The sequence below is a fragment of the Octodon degus genome, unplaced genomic scaffold (assembly GCF_000260255.1).
Source record: "Octodon degus isolate 3935 unplaced genomic scaffold, OctDeg1.0 scaffold00100, whole genome shotgun sequence".
NCBI lineage: Eukaryota > Metazoa > Chordata > Mammalia > Rodentia > Octodontidae > Octodon > Octodon degus.
The window spans coordinates 5,656,572-5,673,074 of record NW_004524676.1 but is presented as its reverse complement, the minus strand read 5'-3'; the positions used below and the strand labels follow the sequence as shown (position 1 = coordinate 5,673,074).

At 37.4% G+C, this 16,503-nt stretch overlaps 1 long non-coding RNA gene across 1 annotated transcript; it reads right to left on the bottom strand.

Annotated features, from left to right (window-relative positions):
* Nucleotides 1-523: 523 nt before the first annotated feature.
* Nucleotides 524-14,007, bottom strand: LOC111818732. The gene is made up of 3 exons (XR_002822647.1): nucleotides 13,997-14,007; nucleotides 10,259-10,266; nucleotides 524-676 (listed from the first exon to the last, which is right to left on the bottom strand). It is a non-coding gene; the product is annotated as an uncharacterized LOC111818732 (long non-coding RNA).
* Nucleotides 14,008-16,503: the final 2,496 nt, after the last annotated feature.

Sequence of the window (16,503 nt, the reverse complement as noted above, 5' to 3'; positions counted from 1 at the left end):
AAATTACCAACAAAGTGAAAAGACAACCCACAAACTTCTTAACTAATAAGCACTCAGACAAAGGTCTGCTCTCTAGAATTTACAAAGAACTAAAGAACATTAGGGCCCCTAAATTTAAAGACCCAATCCAGAAATGGGCATCCGAGATGAACACACACTTCTCAGAGGACGAAATTAAAGAAGCGAATAAATATATGAAAAAATGCTCATCAGTAGCCATCCGTGAAATGCAAAATCAAACAACACTGAGATAGCATCTCACCCCAGAAAGAATGGCTATCATAAAGAAATCAACCAACAACAAATGTTGGAGAGGCTGTGGGGAAAAGGGAACCCTTCTCTGTGGGAAACCTGTAATTGGTATCTATTTTATAATAGTATCAGCCATACTCTTAAATTTTTATTCTGCTGAGTTAAGCTTCTATTCCCTTACCCCGCCTATTTGCCTTGTCTCCTGTTACGCTCCGGGGGTGGGACCTTCCTCTGTTGCCTAGATACCTGCTGATGTCAAGAGCCAAGAATTCTTCATTCCTACACCCTTTATATACCCAGCACCTCCCCTAAATAAACGAGACTTGATCAGAACTTGTCTTGTCTCCATTTCTTGTGTCTCCTGTCCCTTCTCATCCCCACTTCCCCTCTAGGGTCCTCGCTGACTAACCCGTGGGTCGGGACACTTCTCCACAGTTGGTGGGAGTACAAACTGGTGCAACCATTATGGAAATCAGTGTGGAGACTCCTTAAAAAAACTAGGACTGGAAATCCCATTCAAACCTGCTATCCCCCTACTGGGAATTTTCCCAAAGGAACCGAAAGCATCATATCATAGTGATATATGCGTATCTATGTTTATAGCAGCACAATTTGTGATAGCCAGATCTTGGAAACAACCAAGATGCCCGTCACATGTGGAATGGTTGAAAAAGATGTGGTATTTTTATACAATGAAGTATTACTCCACTATAAAGAATGATAAACTCGAAGCCTTCATATTTAAATAGATGCCACTTGAAGATATAAGTGAAATAAACCAGACTATCTGTAAATATCATATAGTCTCCCTAATATAAGAACTCAAAAGAGGAATTATATATAGAAAGGTACAACACAAATAAAAGGAAAGCGAGAACTTGAGGATTGGACAATGAGGAGTGGACAAGGAGAAAAGCTGGGAAACATGACAGGGGCAAAGCCATGCATTTGTATGCACGAGATGAGTGGGGCAGTGATCCTGGGGAACATCAGCAGGTTTTTGAGACTAGAGGTTGGCTGGTGAGATGCTCACCCTGACTAACAGCATATGCTGATGCCTGTGAGCTAGGCGGCTGCACTGAGGACGGTGACGTGTAATAGAGGGGTCACGCTTGGAGTGCCTGCCATCCTGGTCTTCTACATATGTACTTCTTGTCATGACATACCATTTATTGCCATAATGTCACTCAAATAAGGGTTGTTGTTTTTTTTAAAGGGTAATAAATGCAAAAAAAAGACAAGAATAAGAAAAAAAAATGTCAGATTGTCCTGTTACAATTCTGTACATGGTTAGATTTCTAAATTTCTTTGTAAAAATATGCAAACGCTTATTTCTACTTTTTTAAAATTATTTTTCCTTCATATTTTGTAAGGACTTAAAGTTCAACATATCAATATTTGATGGAAAATACCTGTTTTTGATATGCCAAAGATGTTTGATATTTAGACAGGGTAAACTGAACTGCATATATTGTAGATTAATAATAAGCTTCTCTTCTGGAGGGTTAACAACCTAAGTTAGCAGATCAAAATTGGAGAAAAGGGCTGCAACATCAGCCAACATGTTGGCCCTAGCCTTTAAGGTCAGTGAAGACTCAGGACATAGGAGAACCTGTACTGTAACATCATGTAACTCAGTTGTGCTCCAAATATTCTGATCAAGGAGATTATGGAGCCACAGAGGAATGTGATCGAGAGTCACATGGAGAGAAAAAACATTCTCTCAGGCTTTCACAGAGAGCAAATTGGTCAAGCAATGGCCGTGACTCATCCTCATGGCTGACTCTGACAAAGGATCTACAAAGTGCGGTACAGAGCTACAGAATAAATCCTGAGAGTACTTGGCTGACCTTATCAGATACAAAAGTTACATTTCTTGTTATATAGGTCTTGCTTTATCTTGGTCTTAACCATCCAGCAGAAAAGTATAAAAACGAGGTATATAAAGTAAAGCCATATTAATATGATGAGCTGTAAAAGGCTCGAGTCAATAACTTCTGAGGATAACCCACTAATATTATAGACTGCTAGAAAGTGTTGGATTGTTTCACAGAATTCAAACACCTACAGTATTTAGATGCCAATAGAATATTCACCTCTGACAGGACTGAAAAAAAAGGGGGATACAAAAGAAAGATCCTTTTGTATTTATATATACAAAATAGTTAGGATAGATATACAGCTACTTTCACTTAATTCAATAAGAAAGAGGTGTACTAATAGTGTTTGGGCAGCATATCCTGTCTGCTTTTTGTACTATGGATAACCACTAAGAAGACAATAATGGACAATGTATTGAATATCGAAACTGTCCTATTAATCAGCTTTGAAATTGACTCATTCATATTTGTTTCTCAATAAAATTTAAATTTAAAAAAAGAAATTAAAAATAGAGTAAAAATAAATAAAGTAAAAATATAAATTTCTAAAGTTCAAAAAATTAACACAAATAATTCAGTAGAGTGGCAGATTAGAATAAGTCAATAGCTTCCATAATAATACAACACACACAAAGATGAATACAATGAAAGACGTCCAACTGCTGTTCTTAGATAGATCAAGTTGGTATCATCAAGATTTCATTTCCCTGGGCTGGGTGGTAGTGCAGGGATATAAGCACCTGCCTAGCAAGTGCAAGGTCCTGAGTTTGATCCCCAGTACCAAAAAAAACAAAAACAAAACAAAAAACCTCAGTTCTCCAATTTATAAATTTAATTCAATCCCCATTAAAGACAAATAAGCTATTTTTCTGGAACTAGAAATGATACTAAAATTCATAAGAAAAAGCAAACAATCCTGAAGAAAATCTTGTTAAATAGCTATGATGGGAACATTACTAAATATTGAAACTATACAGTTTCAATAATTAAAATACCATTTCTTAACCCTTCAGATTGGTAAAAGTTAAAATACTTTGCAACGCATGGCATGGCTGTGGTAAAAAAACACTCCTGTAAATTGGTGGTGGGGACGTAAAGCTGCTTTCTCACAATAGAAATTTGGGAATATTTTCCCAAACTACATGAGCATTTGCTCTTCCATTGCTCCTTCAATCCTCACTTTAGGATTTTACTCTGAAGACACATCTGCAACAACTGGAAAATAGGTTTGCATAAGGTTAGACTTCTCATGTGGCATTATTTACAATTTTAACACATTAACAGCTTCAGTCATTATGTCAGAAATGTTTATGTTTATTAACTGAATAAACTAGGATATGGACACAGAATACCATGTAGTTGTTTAAAAAAAGGAAGCTCAATCATCTTCAGAGTGATTTTCAAGACATATAAAGGAAGTCAAACAGAATAAAAAAGTGCTTTTTGCATTGAAAGAACTAAAAATATATACATATATAGATGTGTTACTTTTGCAAAAAGAAACACAAGGATAAGCAGAAGCTAAGAAAACTGGTTACCAACAAAACATGAGTAGTAAGGGATAGAAGGGACAAAAAAAAAAAAAAAAAGAAAAGAATTTCCAAGTATACCTTTTCTTTCCTTTTTTTTTTTTTTTTTTTGCAGAACCAGGGATTGAACTGAAGACTTTGCCAGGCCAGCACAAATTCAGCTGAGCCATCACCCTGGCCCCAAATACACCTTTTCTTAAACTTTGATTTTTGAAACTGAAGTGTTCTACATATTCATTAGTAAAAGTAAGAGGATGTAGAAGAAAACACAAACTGAGCATAAATGGGGAAAGTATGAATTTGTACTGCATTTTGGGCAATTAACACCCAAAAAAGAACATAATTATTATGAATTTTTTAATGTGGGTCTTACCACACTGCCCAAGACTTCTGGGCTCAAGGGACCCTCCCTGTCTCAGTCTCCGGGAGAGCTGGGTCAAGAGGCATGAAATACTGCAATTCACTTCACTAGGAATTTTTTGAATGAAATATTCTAAAATTGTACCATAAGTCTAGAAACAAAAAGAACTGCAGACAAATCTGTAATTCTTTGTTTTCTGCTTTTTTTTTGAGGTAAGTCTCACTATGTAGTTCAGCCTGGCCTTGAACTCACTATGTAGTGCCCAGGCTTGCCTGGAACTCAGCAATCCTTCTGTCTCAGCCTCCCAAGTGCTGGGATTACATGTTGTATGTCACCATGCCCAGTGGCCTTTTTTTTTATAGTGTTACGGTACAATGATTGTGAAAGTATTCCATATATAATGCAGAAGTGAGATGAGTAAATGCGCTGCTTGAAGAAATTAGCATTAGGGGCCTGGGCAATGGCTCAATAGAATAATAGCTTGCCTGACAAGTGCAAAGGCCTGAGTTCAATCCCCAGTTCTATGCAGAAAAAAAGAAATTAGGATTCCTACCGTACCATAAAGGGAAATACACAGAATGGACAAGTATGTAAAGAAACTTGTATAGACTGTATTTGGAGGTATCAGCACATCCTAATGATTTTTAAAATACGTATCTTAAAATAAATACATTTCGGTAAAAATTCCAGCAAGAAAAAATAATCAAATAAAAATGAACATATCTAACGCCCAGATCATGATTTCTATCTAGCATTCAAAACTAAATGGAGGGCTTGGGAGACGGCTCAGCGGTCTAAACACAAGGACCCAAGCTCGATCCCCAGTACCACATGCTGTGTCGGCCCCAAAACCAGGCACAGTGGTGCATGCCAGTAATCCTTATGCTAGGAAGCCTGAGACAGAGGAGGATCATCACAAGTCTGATTGGCATAGCAAGACCCATTACCAAACAAACAAAACTAAGTGGAATCAGGGCTTCTCAGAGAAAATAACTAATTCCGGAACTGGGCAGGCAAAGCCCTAGAGACTACCAACAAATAAATGTAGAAATAACAGTACAGTTAGAAAGTAAGTATAGTAGCTCTAACTATAACGCCATCTTCTTAGAAACCTATGCGCCATGAGAGCCAAATGGAGGAAGAAGCGAATGTGCAGACCGAAGCATAAAAGAAGGATGAGACAGAGGTCCAAGTAAAACAGCTCGTACACCCATGGAGGCCAGAGGAGCAGCAATAAAGACTGCTGGCAGCTGACAACGCTGGTGCAAGTTTTGGACTGCATGCTCTCTAGAACGCTTCAATGGACTAGAACTTCACGGCCATCCGATTGCCAAGACCATCTCAAAGAGAGAGCCACTTGGGTCAAACTAAGCAGTCCCCTGGTTTTTTGCCCCAGACCTGTGGCATTCTGGACTACTTCTGTTCGCACTTTTGGCTGAGTGTAAAGCGTGTACAATAAATCCTATCTTCTGTGTTAGCTGAACACTAAAATAAAATAGTAAGTATTGTAGATATATATATAAAATAAACTGATTCAAGCAAGAAGCAACAATGCTCATTAAAACCACTTGATGATCAAAGTCAGGCCTGTAACCCTAACACTCAACGAGGTTGAGGTAGGAGGATCACTGTGAGTTCAAGGCCAGCCTGAGCGACATAGTGAGTTCACAGCCAGCCTGAACTGGTCAAACCGAGACTGTCTCAAGAACAGAGAACTACTTAGTAAAAGTGTGACAGTGAGCAAGATATTTTCATCCGTACAGGTTACTTAATCACAAAAGAGAAAACAACTTCACAGTGGAGAAAGCAGGATACTACCTTAACCACAATCACTATGAACAATGAGACAAAGTGATGTCTTGCCAAAGATGTTTCCTCTAAACCTGAGCCTGAAGAAGTTATAAGGCAAGTGCAAATTTTATAGTACATCTGGTCTACACTGTTTAAAATGAGCATCAATAAAAAATATAGAAAATGTTACTTTGTTTGGTTTAGTATTTTGAGACAGGGTCTCACTTTGTAGTTCAGGCAGGCCTTAAACTCACTATGTATCCTATGCTTGCTTCAATATGCAGAATGCTCCTGCCTTAGCTTCCCAAGTGCTACAGTTACTTGAAAATATTAAAAACTAGAGATACATCTAAATGTACTACATGGTCATAGATGGGATGGGGAGCATGTTGCTACGAAGTATATCTTTGGGATGGTGAAATGTGACTTAAATTTTGTATATTAGAACATACAACTATATCTGTATTATTTTCTGAATTTGATTAACTGGACATTATTATATTAGAGAAAGTTTTTATTCCTAGATGAAGTGTGCTATAAATAAGAAAATAATATCCTTGGGCATTGTGGTGCACACTTGTAAACTCGTAATCCCAGCACTCGGGGGGCTGAGGCAGGAGGATCCGTGCAACTGCAACCGCAAGGCCAGCCTGGGCTACAGAATGCAGTGATTCAAGGCCAGCCTCATCTACATAGTGAAACTGTACCTCAAAAATGAAAACCGAAACAAACAAGAAAGAATAAAAACATCAAAGGATTAAAGAGCATTAATAGTAACAATGCTTCCATAGTGTATGCATATACACAAATCACATGTAAAAAGAAAAACACAGGCAAATATGACAAATTAATAATTAAGGGCTGGGAATGTGGCTCTGTAGTAAAAATACATGCTTACATGCATTACACCCTGGATTCTACCACCAGTACCATAAAATGGAAAATAATACAATAATCTAGATGAAGTACAAATAAAAGTTTACATATAGCAAAAAAACAGAAACATCAAAGAAAAAAATTGGTTTACCATTTCTCTCTTACCTCAGCTAGCCCCAAAATCATAGTTTTTATAGTAGATTAAATCAATACACTGTACAGTGGAACTACTTATAAAAGCAACTCAGAAATCCAAAAGTCTGACTCTCTAATGGTATAAAATAAAAAGATGATGGGCTGGAGAGATGGCTCAGTGGTCTAAGCGCCTGCCTGGCAAGTGTAAGGACCTGGGTTTGATCCCCATGCCAAGCCAGCCGATGCCCCACCAAAACTGGGCATGGTGGCACACTCCTGTAATCCCAGTGCCAGGGAGGCTGAGACAGGAACATCACTACAAGTCTGGGCTGCACAGTGAGACCTGAACCAAATTAATTAATTCATTAATTTTAAAAATGTCCCCTGCTAATAGAATCAAATTTTAAATACAGAGTATGGACTACATCTATAGATATTTAGCAACTATGCAAAATACAGAGTTATAACTGAGAGAATATTCTGTAAAATGTAAAGTAGACCTATTACCAGGGAAGAAAATGAGAATGTGAACGGGAGAAGTGTGCTCTGAAAATACATAAATATGTTTCCTGCTGGTACCTACAGCTGACACTTAAGATTATGAGCTGGACATCCCTTTAAAAAAATAATAACCTACACGCTTTAATAAAGAAAAACTTGAGTGGTGCACAGATTTTTTCCTCAGATTAAGTAACAGCAACTGGCTCTGAAACTTGAAAAATATATAATCTCTACATAAAAATGCTTTGAAAAATAGGACCAGGGAGATAGCTCAGCAGCTGCATAAGTGCCTGCTTGGCAAGCACAAGGTGCTGAGTTCAGTCACCAGTACTGATTCCGAACTCCAGTATGGAGTTTGATCCCCAGTGTGCTGCAAAAAAAAGAAACTGAAGATGCTGCCTCAGACAAAACAACTATTAGCACTGCTGTTTTTATAGGATTTATATATTAACTCCTCTATACAAACTGTCATAGGCCAGGAAAATCCTAAATATGAGGATACACATTTATAATTCAATAAAACAAATAGTATTTCATTCAGGAAGAGTATTATAAAGCCCTATATAGACACGGTAAGAGTTTTTCTATTAAGAATAATCAAAGGAAAATTTATTACTAGTTATTTTTTTAAAATCCAAATGATACAATCAGGATGAGCTCTAACTTGGTAGTTCATTTATTCTTGTCCCCTTTCACTGAAGCAGGGTTCTTGTTACTTTCTGTGAAGCTCAGAGACAAAGTACTGGGTGTGTCCAGGCTCTGCTTAGTGGTGACAGGTGCAGCTTAAGCAGGTCCCCCTAGAGCAGATGTCACCTAGAGGTTTTGTTCTGGATGTAGCCTTGGCCAACATGTTAATGCCACATTAAACCAGTTATCTCAGCAACTAAATTGGTTTCATTACAATATTTAGATCAACTGTTCTCAAACTTCAGTATAAGGATTACCTGAAGCATTCTTTTTAAAAATCCAAATGTCAGGCTAACTACTTAAAACCATGGATAAATCTTAGCATCACTGAAAAGGGCACAACTAAATAGCATATGCCTGACGATATGAGAAAAAGCAAAACACTACTTAGAAAGTATGCCTAAAATATTGAACCTGTACACTATGGAGTGTGAGATCTATCAGTTTTCAAGAAACAGCAAAGGATAGAAGAACAAGTTAACTGACACTAAAAGGAAGTGACCAAATCCAGAAATGAGGGCATTCTCAATGACAGTCTGATTGTTTCAGTAAGTCAATGGCACAATGGAGAAAATGAAAAGGCAATTCTTCTGAGACTTACAAAATTAAATAGCCAACACATCAAAAACAACGCATTCTTCCTGGGCTCCCAGCAGAAAATTCTACTGCACTAAGTGGTAGATTCCTAGAGACAATTTATTTATTTTTAATCTTTATTTATTTGATACAAGGTCTTTCTGTAGAGCTCAGACTCTAGTGATCCTCCTGTCTCAGCCTTCCCAGCACTAGGATTACCGGAGTGTGCCACCATACCCAGTTTCAGTGTCCAGCATGGCCCAGGTTCCGGGGTTGGCATGGCACAGCATTCGGTACCAGAGATCAAACCCAGGTCCTTCAGTTTGCCAGGCGGGGGCTTAGACCACTGAGGTATCTCTCCCGCTGGACACTACATACATGTATGTTTTATTTTATTTTAAGTGTATTTGGTTGTTACAGGGTTTCACTATGCAGCTCAGACTCATAGTGATCCTGTTGTTTTCAGCTTTCCCAGCACTGTGATTACAGGAGTGCCCCACCACACCCAGACTTGGGCTCTGGCTGGGGGTGGTAGGGACAGGGCTAATACGTGGTGTTAGGGATCAAGCCTCAGTCCCTGCACTTGCCTAAGCAGGTGTTTAGTCTGCTGAGCTATCTCGCCAGCCCTGATCCAGTTTTAAAAACATAATTTTTGAAAAGTTAAATGAAATTCACAGATAACCTGAATGCTGAGATACTTTGTTTTTAGTCAACTCTTTATTACAGGACCTCCCAAATATTTCATTTATGTGAATGCACAAATGAATTCTGACAGGTTAGTAGTGATCATTACTGCTCACCATTTACACATTGTTGTGCACTTCCAGATACAACTAATTGAAACTGCTAATTCTTTTACTCCATTGTGGATAAATTAATGTTGTTACTTAAATTTAAAGTCATTTTTTATTTTTTATTTTTGTGTAAACTGCACTTACAATTTTAGGCCATCATTAATTCAGCTTTTACATGTTAACCCTAATGTTCACCTTCATCTAGTATGTACTTATCAACAACTTTCCCAAATATTAAATTTACTTCAATTTTTAAGAGCTGAAGGAAATACTGTTCAAGCTTTTAACAGGACTCATCATTAAGAAAAACAACTACGATTCTACAAAAAACTTCATAAATAATTCTGCCACAATTCTCTAGAGTCAAATTTTAAGAATAAAAATTTAAATTTCTGATTCTTAAATTTAAGATTCTGGTTTTGTTTGTTTGAACATTATTTATGCAGAACAAACAACAAAAGAAAAAGAGCAGACAACTGGCTCTTGGAGACTGCTGGTTCAGCTAAGTATAACCGTAAGTGTAAAGACTATACCACCAACCAAATAAAAGCAACTACACATTCCTTTGTTGGAAGGAATATCATGCCAATAAATGAGACTTAAAATTTTTTGTCAATGCTATGGATTGTAACCCAGTGGAACAGTATCTGCCTAAAATATGGGAGGCTGCGAGTTCAAATCCCCAATGTCACCTTAGACAAAACAAAAAACCATGAGCAATTTTGTAATAGCCATTTTTTCTTTATCACATTATAGGTGACCCAGCTGGAACAAATACCATGTGCTCACTGCCATGATGTGCTCCCATTCTGGACCCACTAAGACCACAGCTTAGCTTCTAAGTCCAACTCCTTTCTGTTGGCGTTTGGACTACACAATTCTTTCTACTTCTTTTCCTGTCAGTAACACATGAGAATCTTAAAGTCTCCTTACAGAACACCATTTGTCAAGAATTACCAATATGATTTTGCAGTCATTGATAAAAATCAGCAAATAACAGCTCCCTAATAATTAAAGTTTTATTTGTATATCACTACATAAATATGCATATAGTTACGTCTTTAATAATTATACCTCAGTTTCATATTTCAAAGGTTTCCTTATTCCTATTTCTTCTCAGTGTTCTAAACTGTGCTCTAATAACTTTGTAAGTCTTCCAACAAGCCTGGGGTTCCACGTCTATACAGCACTATGGAAGTTTTCAGGAAAAACCATTTAAGTGGTAGGAAATTCCAAATTTTCTGGAGATTCACAAAACAAAGTCTCTAAGAAATCCGTCAATTTAACCAGCGTTAGCTTTACTACTCCAAGTCACAGTCTCTTGTGGAAGCAACAGGTTAACGTCTAGGGAAAACTAGTGTTACAGAGCACAAATTAGGAATTTCAAATCTAATTGACGGGGCCAGGGAGATGGCTCAGTGGAATATGCGCTTCCCTGGCAAGCACAAGGGCCTGAGTTCCATCCCCGGTTCTGCCAAAAAAAAGAAAAAAAAACCACAAATCTTAATGGACATCCAACACCAAAAGAATTTGGTGGTACAGCTGGTGGTGGTGGTGATAGGTCAAGAAGCAGAGATAGACAAAAATCTACCAAGCTTATGCTCTCCAATTCATCTTCATCATTCATCTCCAGCATAGCTGAAAAGTATACAAACAGTAAGGGGCCCTCACAAGACGATAATTAAACTGGGTGTAGCTCAATGGCAGAGCACTTGCCTAGAATGTGTGAAAACCTGGGCCTCAGCACAGTAAAACAAAGAAACTGAACAAAACCAAACCAAAGCAAATCAGACAAAAAACAAAAACCGAATCTCTTACTAAATATTGTACTTTATGTAAAAGTATGTATTTTTTGTTTTGCAACTAAAATATACTTAAATTCTACAGAATTAGAATCTTTGTTTTTCCTTCCTCTCCCAACTTTCACCCTTTGAGAATAGAAAAGATCCAAAGCAATGATAGCCTCTTTTATCAAAGACATAATACTGGATTTTACACACAATGACTGAAGATATACTGACTGCACCACACAGCAGAGAGCTAAGATTATACAAGAGTGCTTCAGCCTAGGGCTATAGCTTAGTGAAAGGGCATTTGCTTAGCATGCACAAGGCCTTGGGCCCAGTCCCCAGTACCACAAAACAAACAATGTTCCTATTCAAAAATAGACATTTTAAATTAATGGCTAAAGCATAAAATTTAAATGCAAAAAAAAAAGGTACACAAACATTCTGGGAGTTACAAAGTTCTCAGTCTGGAGCTTCAATACAATTTGGAGAGCAGCAGACTCATTTCTACTAACAACATGAATTCTGAGACAACACAGGGCTGCAGCTGACCTTTGATCACTCATTCAACTTTCTCCACTTTCTGGCCCTACTTTCAGTAGGTCTGCAGGCCTTTTAAAACTGTAACATAGTATCAGCAAATATTAAAAAGGGTTTGTTCAAAGTAAGAGGATGCTGCTTATAAAATTAAATTTAAAATACATACGCAAATATGAATAGTTGTTCTTCTAGTCTCTATATTGCTTTTATTTTACTTTCTTGAAAAGGCAGAGTAATACATTTCTCCAGTTCAGTTTAGCAATTCATAAACTCAATATGTTACTTTATTTATTTAAATTCTGAAAAATTCATTTACTCAACCTCAGTTGGTTCATAAAAGCTTCTTTAAAACAAGTGATCTATGTGGTAGTGCCAACCATAGAATCATACGAGTGTACTCACGTCATTCAAAGGATAAACGTGAACTCCCTGTAGCAATCTAAAGGGTGCTCCCCACCGAGAGACCAAAAAAAGAAGTCAATGCAATTGGGGCCAGGGAGATGGCTCAGTGGAATAAGCGCTTGTCTGGCAAGCGCAAGGGCCTGAGTTCAATCCCCGGTTCCACCAAAAAAAAAAAAAAAAAAAAGAAAATCACTATGGTGTTTACAACTACAAATGTGTTACTTTCTCAAAGTAAATACATCTTTAAAGACTTGTAAATTTTAATGCAAGAAAACCTGCAACATATAGCATTACACAATAAACATTTAATGCCTAAGATATCTTATCTCTATTTCAAAAAATCAAGTTTTATAAAGGAAACATTAGATTATCCTTGACTGTAGCTATATTATTGTCATCATTAGGCAAAAACAAAATTCTTCAACTAAATACCTGAAATATTTACCTAAATCTTCATACCAAAGCTTCAAATTCTTAATCCAAATAAGAGTAGCAAATTGTCTCCAATCTTTGTACCAAAATACAACAAAAACTAAAATTCACCATTGGAACACAATGAACATAAATGTACTCGGGTGTAAATCTGACCATATGTAATTTTCAGTTATATTTTAGTTTATTAAAATTATTTGTACCGGGCTGGTGAGATGGCTCAGTGGTCTAAAGCACCTACTTAGAACAAGCTTAGCAAAGCACAGGGACCGCGGTTCAATCCCCCAGCCCACATGCCAGCCAGCCCCGCCCCCTGGTGGGCTGAGCTGGCCACACACACACACACACACACAAATAAAATTTAAAACAAAAAAATAAAATAAAATAAAATTATTTGTACCAAACTGAATTGATACTAGGGTGAGTAAACATCACTGAATACATTTCATGAACATATTTTTGGCCAAGTAATACGTGCTTCTAAAGCCATTTAAAATTGGTTAAGTTCTTCATATAAAAAGTATACAAAATTACATTTTCTTCTTTGTATTTAAGAGATAATCTAATAATAAAACACATAAGAATACAACATATATGCTGAAAGGAACTAAACAAAATACATACATGAGCAACATTCAACGTTTAGACTCGACACATTATCCACAAGCATTTATATTTTTAAAAAGTAAATGATGCTTAAAAAAATCAACTGCACTTCAAGTTTAGACTGAAATTTTTGTAAACAATCTAAAACTGAGTAAATTACATTTAATACAACCAATCTAACTTTGGGCAGAACATTAAACTCAAGTTTCTATATTGAATGCCTATGTTTATAACAAAAATATAAAACTGCTAAGACTATATACATGGTCCACATACTAGCTTACTTCTACTTAAATGTCTGTAGTACTGTGAAGACACATCACACACTATGCTATCAGCCATCCAGCCAGTAAGTAAAAAGAAAATGTGAGCAAATATTCAACTTGGTAAAGAACACACATAATACAGTCCTCCAATATGCCAAAAGAAAAAAAAAGTTCATACTAAAAAAATTATCCCACCTGTGATTTTTAAAACACGACGTTATCTACTCATAAGAAATCATACTCACTTTAATGCAGCCAAGAGGGCACTTCCCAAGTCACTTGATTACTACTTCTTACTACAGGGAGGGGCTTTTATGCTTACGTAACAGAACTACTGTTAAAGCCTGGCATCTGGTCTGCCAGTCCAGATTTTTCAAAGTAAGGTGTAGAACCCAGCATAACACATACTCTCTACCAGTACAATATTACATCACTAGGGAAAAAATTTTTGAGGTGGGTAGTACTCAATTTTTGACCAGCCTATTCCTTTTGTATTTCTTTATAAGCCATGCAAATCTTCACATGGTTTTTACTTTCCAAAACAAATGCTTCAACTTTTTTCCTAGTAGCCTAGCTACAACCCTACAAAAACAAACCTGGAGAATGACATATGGAGGAAAAACAAGTTTAGCTAAGGACACAGTTCAAAAAGCAGTTTCTTATAAGAGCATAAAGCTCAAACAGATATAAGAACAATGTACTTACAATCTTGAAACTACATAGTTAAAAACTACCTGTAAGTATAACTAATGGATGATACAATTCCAAGATAGAAATTTAAGCTGGAAAAATATTTTAATTAGCTTATGCAAAGAAACTGAAACCTATGTATATGTTAAAACTCAGTGCAAAAGTAAATTCTTAAGAAATATAGACCTCTCACAGTTTGTATAATCACACAGTACCTTTAGGATATGAAAATTCAATCATTTTATGCAATACAAAATCAAATTGTTTCAACTGATTAGAATAAAACCAGAACATGTACTAACACGTAACTCTCAGTAATAGAAATGGAAATAAGCAAGTTGACTACCATCATAAACACAAAGTCTCTTCCTCACCCCATTACTAAATTAACAGTTTGAGGTTAATTTTGTTTGCTTTTTTTTTTTTTAAATATAGCCCTTTATTTAAAAATGTACCCTGACACACATACCATTACACACAAACACCCCACAGTAGATAACAACTAACTGCGCTTAATATTTTCTATGGGATTCAATAACCACTCCACAAAGTTCTGAGAACTCTTAACTTCCAGCCTCAAGTTAATCTAAGGCAGCCGACAGAAAGCACACCTGTGCAATTACTATCTCCTATTTGAGAATGCTGAACATAATACAGAATAACTCTTAGGTGCACCTGAAGCACAAAAACAACACAAAAATAAAATAAGGCAGAAACCATATTACCAAAGAAAACTACCAAGTAATATCACTATTATCAAAATTTATTAGAAAGCAATAAACACAAACAATGTTACTTTAGTTTCAAATAACCAGCTAAGGACTTTTTCTTAGGGTAAACAAAAACAAAAGATGACTCCCCAATAAACTACAATATAAAAATATTCCTACAGAAGAAACTGGGAGAAAAGAAAATGAAGCTAAATAACAATGTATATTGTTTAGTGGTCTATATCACAGACCAAACAGTAACAAAGGGAGAATGGAAGAAAAATCAAATCATAGTATCCATTTTCACAGTACCCCATTTTCCTAAAGACATTGAACATATTTAAGTTGTTTAGAAATGCAACAATCTGTACTTCCTAAGAAACATCCCCATCTAAAGCACCTACATTAATTATATAGATATATTCTACTAAAAAACTACTCAATGATAGAACCTTGGTTGTTTTTTTTTTTAATTCTGAAAGTCAAATATTTTTAAAAGGTAAAGGAGTTTTCAAAACAAAGAAAATTTTCACGAAGGTTACAAAGTTTCATTATCTTAAATCTTTCATTAAGCATCACCTTTCTGCCCATCAGTGGAAATCAAGCAATCAATAACGTCACAAAATAATGTTTATCAAGATGGGGGATGTCACCTATAATGACTTTTGTATGAAAAACAGAATTCATCCTGAAACAGGTGAAGAAAATTTATTGCAATGTCACCTCGTTGATAGTAAACGTTTCTTAAACTAAAATTAACAGAAGATTAAAAACTGGTGTGCAAATTTTGTTTTTTTGTTTTGCCGTTGTTAAAAAAAAAAAAGTCGTAAGTCCTGATTTCCAAATAGTGTGGGAAAGTCACAACTACTCACCGCAAGTAATACTGTTTTAAAGCAAAGGCAGCGTTAGAACAACTTCTGGGAAAGTTGAACTCTTCAACAATTTCTCCCCACTGATTCTTCTCAGAAACCTGTTAAAAACACAGGCACACTTGTCTGAAAAGTGCCCAGTCCAAGAAAACCCTGGCCTGACTACGAAATAAATACCCATTCTGCAGAGCTCTGTGGCTGCCCGGCCATCTGGGGCGTGCGACCGACCCCCGGAGCCAGCCGCCACCCAGGGGCGGCCGGCGTCCCGGTCCCGCACCGCAGGGCCCGGGCTCGGCAGCACTTGTTTGGTGGGGGGGGCGGTGTTGGTGGGTTTGTTTTGTTTTTGAAGCCCGGACAATAACCAATCGCAAGTCCCTCTGTCGCCCCCTTTTAAATCTCAACGCGGTCCGTTTACACGAAAGAAAAAAAGAAAAAAGTTCAAAAGGATCAATAGTGCCCCGGCCGGCGGCGGCGGCGGGGTCCGGGGGGCGCGGGGCCGCGGCCGGCCCGGATCCCTCTCCCAGCGCTATCCATCTCCATAGGCCCTTCTTTGAGGCCTACCGCTTCTGCCTAGCCTTGAAGCCTAAGATGGCTATTTGGAGACAGGTCCTGCTTTCTTTTGTTAGCGGCAGAAAGCGAGGGCGACGGGGCCGAGGCCGTGCCCCCGGCCGCCGGGACCATTTCGCAGCCGATTATCGATGTTAAACCTGCCCGCGCTAATTTTGAGTTGCACGAAAACTGCTCTCAGAGTCTGTGTCTGTCTCCGCCTGTGCTAGAGCGGCGGCGGCGGCGGCGGCGGCGGCGGGCGCGGGGCGGCGG